At 44.1% G+C, this 8,831-nt stretch overlaps 1 long non-coding RNA gene across 1 annotated transcript; it reads right to left on the minus strand.

Annotated features, from left to right (window-relative positions):
• Window positions 1–1,506: 1,506 nt before the first annotated feature.
• On the minus strand, window positions 1,507–8,591 carry LOC122459327. Its single transcript, XR_006279939.1, has 3 exons — window positions 8,484–8,591; window positions 1,605–3,302; window positions 1,507–1,563 (listed from the first exon to the last, which is right to left on the minus strand). It is a non-coding gene; the product is annotated as an uncharacterized LOC122459327 (long non-coding RNA).
• Between the last annotated feature and the right edge of the window lie 240 nt (window positions 8,592–8,831).

The following is an 8,831-nucleotide window of genomic DNA, read 5'->3' on the forward strand; positions in this document are numbered from 1 at the left end:
CATGTGTACTGATCTGCACTAAGATTATTTAGGTAATAACATAAGAATGGCCATACTGGGTCAGACCAATAGTTCACATAGCCCATTATTGCATTTTCTGACAGTTATCAGTGCCAGATCCTTCAGAGGGAATGACCAATTATCAAGTGATCTATCCCGTCATCCAATTCTAGCTTCTGGTCAGAGGTTTAGGGACACCCAGAGCATGGGGCTATGTCTCTGTCCATCTTGGTTAACAGCTATTGATAGACCTATCTTCCATGAACTTCTCTAATTCTTTTTTGGACCCAGTTATACTTTTGGCCTTAACATCCCCTGGCAATGAGTTCCACAGGTTAACTTTGTGAAGAAGTACTTCCTTATGCTAGTTTTAAATCCGCTGCCTATTAATTTCATTGTGTGACCCTTGATTCTTGTGTTACGTGAAGGGATAAATAACAGCTCCCTACTCACTTTCTCCATGCCATTCTTGATTTTACAGACCTTTATCATATCATAATGTTTGAGGTGGAGGATATTTCCTGAAGATTAATGACTGATTGGGAGCAAGGGCCAGGTGAGGAATATTAACTCCAGCCAATCATTGAATCCTCAGGAAATGGCCTGAACGGTGGTGGTTATTGCTATTACAAACTGAAAGTGGAACCAAAAAAAGCATATGGATTTTCTTCTGCATTATGTAGCCACAATTGGCATGTACAAGCGTTTACAGTAGCCAATCAGCTCATTTGACTATCTCTTGATCTTATGTTATAATTTGCTGTTTTGAAGGAATGGGGAACATTATAAAAACATTTCTACAACTGCAGCAGTGAGAAGGCAATAAAAATCCCATTCCCAGCTTTACAAAATGTCTCCACTCCCCTTCAACAGTGGTTTCTCTGTTATTTCTACTATTGCCTAACACCCTAAATCAAAATAACTCCATGCTTTTGGACCTTTCACATCACCACTTTCTATGGGTAGCTACTTTTGTTATCTCAGATGACTGAGATAATGGATTTGGCAAAAAATAGGACCGTGTACACATACATGTGGATGGGGAGGGGAAGGGCCTAATCCTTGGTTTGAAGCAGACTCCAAGACAACAATTATTACCATGACGCAGTTAGTTGAATGTGTAATTTATTTGACTTAAATGAAAGAAGTGGGGAAAAGGGAAAAAAGCTTAAATGTAGCCAATTATGTCAACTTACTGCTGGCACTTTTACTGAATTCTTTGCAATTCTTTTCTCCCTGGTGGATTTCACTGCAAAATGTGATTCTCCATCAATAGTTTGTATGGATACCATATTGACAAGCTTTTAACAATCTCTCAGTGACTTTGTCAGAGTCATTTTATTCTGTAAAAAGAAAAGGAGTACTTGTGGCACCTTAGAGACTAACAAATTTATTAGAGCATAAGCTTTCATGCTCTAATAAATTTGTTAGTCTCTAAGGTGCCACAAGTACTCCTTTTCTTTTTGCGAATACAGACTAACACGGCTGCTACTCTGAAACATTTTATTGTGTGTGAAGGCTAATAACATTTAAAATAGTCACCATGCAATGCTCTATATCCTTCTGTGAAAGTGCTTCTGCATGATTAAAACAAAACCATATACGCTGGTTACAATACATGGCACATGAACATCAAGTTAAAATTACAGGCAGAACAATACTTAGGGATATTTTCTTAAAGGTTTAATGCTCACTTGGAAGATTCTAGAACTCTGTGGAGAACAGCTGCTGCAAATATTAGCAAATTATGAAAGCAATGAGAGATGTATCTGTCTTTTCTTAATGAATGCACTTCTGCAATCCCCACTTATATCACTGGCAATTGTGCACATAATTCTTACCACATGGATAGTGATGTGGTGCCAAAATTTTAACAAGAAGCTCCCCCAATTTTTTTCCATCAGTCAACAATATATGTGATATTTGTGAATAAAATATTTTGCCTTCCACTATATCTTCCCTTTAAAAAAAAGTCCATTGATCCCAGAGTTTTTGCTTTCTTTTAAATAACCAAAATAAATCAAATGATTTCTCCCCTCAAAGCCATTGGTTCTCTACTCTTTATCTGCTAAAAATCATTCAGTACTTCCCCCTTATCCTTTACTCTTAGCCAGTAACTCTTGACCTACCTCTCATTCCCCGGGTGGGTACCCTATCTGGTAATTTTTTCTCACAGCACCAGTGATAGTGGCAAGTAGATCACTCCTCTGTCTGTGTGGTGGTTGGTGTGGGTGGGGATGTGGATGGGTCCACTCTGGTCATGTGGTTGGGTGGCTGGATTGGTTCTTCAGATGGGTGGGTCTCCCCTGATTGCTGGAGGTCTGTCCTAGATGGTGGGTTAGGGAGCAGGTCTCCCCAGGCTCATATAGAGGATTTGGCTGTATCAGGCTCTAACCCCTCCCAAACTCTTGGCTGGGCCAGGGAACACAGCTTCTTGCAGGAACTCCCACTAAGTGAAGCAGCTAGCAGGGGTACAGGAATTATGTAGTGCATCCCCAATACACTATTGGAGGTAGTGGTGAGGGACACTAGAAAGGAGTTCCCCTTATAACAGCTGCTGTAGCAAGAGCAGGTGCATCCATGGGCTGATAGTTGCCTGGCTGTGTTAGCAGCAGCTTCAGTTCCAGCCTCAGAAAAGGCTAAACATTTCAACAAGCAGAGCTGGTCCTAGCGTTTTTAGGTGGGCCTGAAAAGCAATTTTTCTCCCTTTCCCTCCCCCAAATATAACCTGAAACCACCACAGCATCATTGGTGCATAGCTGGCTGACAAACATAAAGAGTGTGTTTATGCATGTGCCAGGGGATGTTTAGGTCCATCCCAGCCTCCTGCTGCAGAAATGAAATCCAGCTGCTTGTTCCTTTCAACTCTAGTGCCTGGTTTACATTTAGAGGCCACCTGAGACACTACTTTCTCCCACCACACAGCCATGGTTGTGATCAGGAAAGCAGTCAAGCTGGAGCCCCCTCTCTTTAAAAGGGAGGAGATGCCTGCAAGGTGCTCTCTCTGTGGGCTCTTGGCTTTGAAACTTGCTTGGCCCTAGTCACAGGCTGGATTTGTTAACCTTCTGCATACATGGCAAAACCTATCTTTTACCTTGAGCATCTTGGGAGATGCTAGCTAAGAACGCAGTAGCTTGGAGGGAGGGCTATTGTTCTTGTCAATTATATTATAGTGTTGCCAACTCACAATTTTTTGGAGAGTTCAGCTGGGGCTGGAGCCAGTCTGGCAATGGCGCAAGAAGAATATAAGCTCTGACTGGGAGAAAAACTCCTCTGATTGCCTTCCCGCACTGCCCCACCACCTGTGGAAGAGAAGCCAAGTAGAGCTGCTGTGAAGCAGGCTGAGCTCTCCCTCATCTCCTGAGGAGCCAACACCATTCTCACCCCCCACCTTGGACAGAGCTAAAGAGTCCAACATCTCAGGGCAGCTTTGCTGCCTCCTCTCCCATCCCTTCCTGTGAGCAACAGGGATGGAACAGCACCTCCACTCCCCTCCTCCCTATCCCTGCAGCACCCCGCCTGGGAAGGAGGAGGAGAGGATCCAACTGCAGACTCTTCCAGCCCAAGAGCTGCAGGAGGAGCAGAGCTCAGGCTGGGGGTGGGGTGAGAAGATATGAAGGCAGAGTTGATGGAGAGCAGGGGGCAGAATGAATTAGTGGGCAGGAGACTGGCAGTTGTAGGAGTGAGAGCTCCTGCAACGGGGCCAAAAACCACCTTAATAAATTTGGGAGATGGGTAACACCCGTTACACACCCACACTGGGGTGGGCTGGGGGAAGATCAAAAATAAAAAGACAAACCAAAACCACAATATCATCCTTTTTTTAAAAAAAACTCATGATTTTGGGGGTCTGACTTGTGATTTTTGAACCTTTGGAGCTAGCAATATTGCTACAATGATATGTATCAGTGGTGATGTATAGCCAGCTAAGTAAATTAATCATGTAAAATTTGACATGGGGCCAATTAGAGGCCAGATTTTGGCTGTAGCTTGGACTCCACACACTGCTATGTCAGCATATAGGGGCTCTAAAGGAGTTTCATATATGTGGGGCATGTGGGAGGGTACATATCACAGACAGGTAGAAGGACAGACACTCAATAGCTGCAGGACTGTCTAGCTGGAGTACACTCCATAATCCAAATGGCGCAAAACTACCTTTGACCCTTGTGTCCACCTGTGCCAGCCAGGCAGTGCAACACAGAATCTAGCCCCTTGAGTCTAAGATGCAGTAAATCATAAGAAATACAAATAAAATAAATGTACAAAGGTGTACATATGCTATTATTGAATATAAAAATCATTGCCATGTTTCGCTGTATAATCACTGCACACTACATAAAGTCAAATCCTAATTTATTATGCTCTATCAAAATGTTTTTGTGCTTTGTAAGTTAAATGAGTGCAATGGAGAGACACATACACATACTTGGCTCTGTGAAAAGCCATATTTATTATTCAGCAATGCCGCTATTATACAATTAAAACTGCCCAGAATTGTATAATAGCGGCATTGCTGAATAATAAATGTACACCACAGTCAAACAGAAAAGGGTTGTACACCTTGTACACCACAGTCTAACAAAAAAGGGTTAACTCTCAGGGTGAAATTAGGACTCATTTTCCCAAAGTGGGGGTGGCAATATTCAAGTAAAACCTTAACTAAAGCTAAAACTAACAATGCTAATTAAAAGTGTCTTTATCCCCGCTCCTGTGAAAGGAAGTACAACTAATCAGCAAAACAACTCAGATATTAAAACAAGAAGCAGAGGCAGATTTACAATGAAACACACAGTGCCCTGGCATGGGCCCCAGGGCCGGGCAGCCTAACATCTCCTGAGGTGGGGGGGGATGGCTGCAGGGGCAGAAGCTGTGAGGGAGAGCAGGGAGGGAGCCGTTTAAGAGCCATGCTGTAGGCGTGGCATGCGGTGTGCTCTCCCAGCTGGTGAGCTAAGCTCCTGCTGGCTTCCAGGACTCTTTCTGCAGGCTGGCACTGGCGGCCCCATGTGCCACAGCAGGCAGCCAGGTGAGGGGCTGGCTGGGGGGTGCGCTGTAGGGGAGGCATGCGTGTTCCCCTGGTGGGGCGTCTGTCCGTGCCTGCCCTACTCCTCTGGACACCGGGCAGCACAGGTGCAGTCCCTAGCGTGCCCTGCTGCTGGTGGCCCCTGGAAAAATGCCAGGGGAAGGGAGTGGCAGGCCAGGGTGTCTCACCTCTCATGTGCTGCTACCGCTACAGCTCCCTTTGGCAGCGGCAGGGCAGGGATGCACCCACCAGCCAGCCAGTAGGGTAACCCAGCGGCCGTGACTGGGACGGCCCCAGCCCAGAGCTTCTCATCCCCTATATACCGCCCCCCCCACCCCTGGTCTACCCCTATGCCCTCACTCCTGCACCCCCCACAACCCCAGCCCTGATTCCTGCACCCCCCATGCACCCCAACTTCCTGACCTCCCTGACTCCTGCACCCCCCCACACCTACCCTGACTCCTGCCACCCCCCAAACCCACCGCTGCCCTGAGCGCCAAACAGGAGCTCCTGCACCACCCCCCATCCCCACCTGCACCCCTCGCATCAAACTGAAGCTGCCGCAGTAAGCACTCTGCACCCCAACCCTCTGCCCCAGCCCTGAGCCTCCTCCCACATCCTAACTCCTGGTCAGATCCCGCACCCCAATGTTTTTTTTATAAAGCGCTCTTATCCGAAGCACTTTACAATAGTTAGCTAAAGGTACAAACAATATTTTGAAAGATCATTAAGTGGTCTGCCTCGACCCTTAGCAATTTTCAAGTGGTCAGTGGAAAAAAAGTTAGACTACAAAAACAATCAAGGTACCTCCCTTTATTTTCATTGACTTCCTATTACTTATAAAATAGGAGGAGGATGAAGAAAAAAAGAAAAGAAAGAAAGAAAAACAGATGGGGGAGATAAGAGAGAATGTTCTTTTTCTTGGCTGGGTCCCTGGGTGGGGGAGGGGGGTCAAAAATGAAGCGGAGCACAGGACCCCACTAACTCTAAATCCGCCACTGACAAGAAAGAAGTGTGAATGTAATGTATGGAAAAGGTGCCTGGTTGATAGTTCTGGAAGTCAAAAACCATTGATTTATCCAAAGAATATGTACAGTAAGTGTAGTGGGAGTGAAATCTATCCCACACTTCAGGCTGACTACCTCTTAGGGTATGTCTACACTGCAGTTAAAAACCCATGGCTGGCCCATGCTAGCTGACTTGGGTTTGCAGAGATCCTGTGAGGTAAGAGGTCCTAGACCTCAGGCAGCTGCCCAAGCCTGAACTGCTATACTGCAATTAAACAGCCCCTTAGCCCAAGCTTCAGTCAGGTGGCACAGGCCAGCTGCTGTTTTTTAATTGCAATGTTGACATACCCTTAGAGTGAGAGGTTAGTCCATTTTCCATGCCCATTCAGTCCTTAGACACTGCCAGTAAGGGTGACAAGTAATGCCAATTGTAAAGGTGGTTTTTGTGACAAATATTCCCCAGACTCAAAGGGGACAATGGAGAATCTTTAAAAGCTGAGTAATGGTGCTAAAAATATCCTATTTCTATACAATTTGGGGTGTCTTTGCAGTATTTGGAGATTCTTCCAGGGTTCTGCTCTCTGCCTTGCTGTCAGTTGGAGTTGCATCTCTAATTCTATAACTAAAGTGCTTAAGATTCCCTCTCACTCTTTACTGAAATGCAGTAGTTTATTACCCAATGGATATACCCTATCCTCTGTGTTCTCTCAGAAATTGAAATTAGTTCCAATTAGCAAGGCTGCCTCTACAAGACTCAGGGGCTTGCAGGTCATCACACAAACTACCAGGAGTCTCCTTTGGCCTTTGCATAGCACTATACATGCAGCTAAAGATTATTTAAATTAGTATATTTAGCATATGGTGGGCATTCAGAGCAGTTCTAGTCTGTTCGATCTTAAGCAGAGTTAGCTGAATGGGTATATGAAGTGAAGATAAAAACAAAGTGAGTGCAAATGGCACTAATATTAATAAATATTTGTTTTCTACCTTCCTTTCTGCTCTGACCTAAGCAAGAATTTTTTTACCCCTAACTTTAGTATTTGCTACATTTTTAGTTCATTGCTTGGTTTTCATTTTCTAAAACCATTCATATCCATTGATGCCAGTGGAAGTTTTGTCTGAGTAAGATAGAATTAAACTGAATAAAGACCTCAGGATTTCCCTGGTATTGCAGGGGTCCTGAGCACTGGGGCACCTCAGTCCTTCCTATTCTCTACCTATGGTGCATAATAGTTTAATCTCTTAGGGGCTGTAATGCTTTGGTCTAACTTCAGTTGTTGGGTTAGTGTACTGGTGCAGGGGGGTGTTGGTGTCCTATGATATACAGGAAATCAGACTAGATGATCTAGTGGTCCCTTCTGGCCTAAAACTCTGACTATGATTTTGCCTGACATGCATGTAGCAGCAGTTCTCTGAGAAGGCCTGTCGGGCCCAAACAGCAGCATCGACACAGCTAGCAGGGAGTTGCAGTTTTCTGAAATGCACAGACATAAAGGAAAACTTAAGAGCAAAATAACTGCTGAGGATTTCTGTTACATGGACTAATGAGAACAGTCTTCATGTCTTGCTCTAGCTTGGCTTAGTTCCCATGTTACCAGCAAAACAACTGCATAGCAACCCAAATTTTCCCACAACATGCCTCACAAAGGCATTGTGTGTCCAGAAAAAATACAGCAGCTGATATTCTCTCTCTAGTTTGGCCTATTGTTTGGGAACTAAAGTTATATATGCAATGAGGATTTAAGCTTCTAACTGCAGTGCAGTAGCTGCAATGGCAAAGGAGACAAATAAACAGACATACCAAGAACGTCTCTTCTGAACGGCACCAGAACACATGTGCGTTTTGAACAGGTTATCTGAGTGTCAGATGGAGGACTTGCTTGCTTTTCCCCTCCACCCCATTTCCTCTTACACAGGCAGGAAACCATGACTATTAGCAAAAAGGTACAGATATCCGTTATATTGAATGACTTGTTTTATGAACGTTAAGAGCGGTCTCCAGCTTGCACCCCAGTAGTATATAAAGAGGTCAACAAAAGATATAAATGTCACTTTTAAAACATTCTGGCTTGGATCACGTGGAATTGCTTTTTTATTACTGCCTTTAAGGAACACTGACAATTGTACAGTAGATTTTCTAATGGCAAAAGGCTCAATTTGCTTATCAGAAATCCCAGCTGCAGTAATATCTCACAGCTGAATATTTAAGCTACTTTCCTCAGTTTCAGCATTATAAATGAAAGAGTCTCCTGGAACCTTATACAGCTGCTTATGAGCAACATGCTGAGAAGACTATAATGCTTCTGAAATTACCTTGCGTATTTGTCTGACTCACAAGCCCCTTCCCCATCCAAACTATACTGCAGTTTAGGGAGCACTCTGTATAAACTGTAACAAGCATCATTAATTAAAATTCTTAATCAAATATACAGAAATTAAGACAGCAAACTTACTTGTTTTCTGCATAACTTCCTCTGTTCAAATTATTGTAACAGGAAATTGTGGTGGTCATGGGTAAGCTTAGAGAATGTAGCACAAACCACCCATTGCAATTTGTAGAGGGAGTCAGCCTTGGGGTGTTAAGTCACAGTCTGACGGTCACCCTCCTGGGTGACAGAATGTACATGCAAATCTAAAACTGACAGAATGCAGAGAAAAGTTACTTGTTCTGAGACTTGTATGAGACCTGTCTGTGGAAAGCCTGTCCTGCTCATGACAGCTATCTACTCAGGATAACTATATTCATCTTTGTAAGGATCTTTGAGACCCACATCGTAGATGCGCTATTATCAATTTTAATG

Source organism: Dermochelys coriacea, chromosome 3 (genome assembly GCF_009764565.3).
Source record: "Dermochelys coriacea isolate rDerCor1 chromosome 3, rDerCor1.pri.v4, whole genome shotgun sequence".
Taxonomy (NCBI): Eukaryota; Metazoa; Chordata; order Testudines; family Dermochelyidae; genus Dermochelys; species Dermochelys coriacea.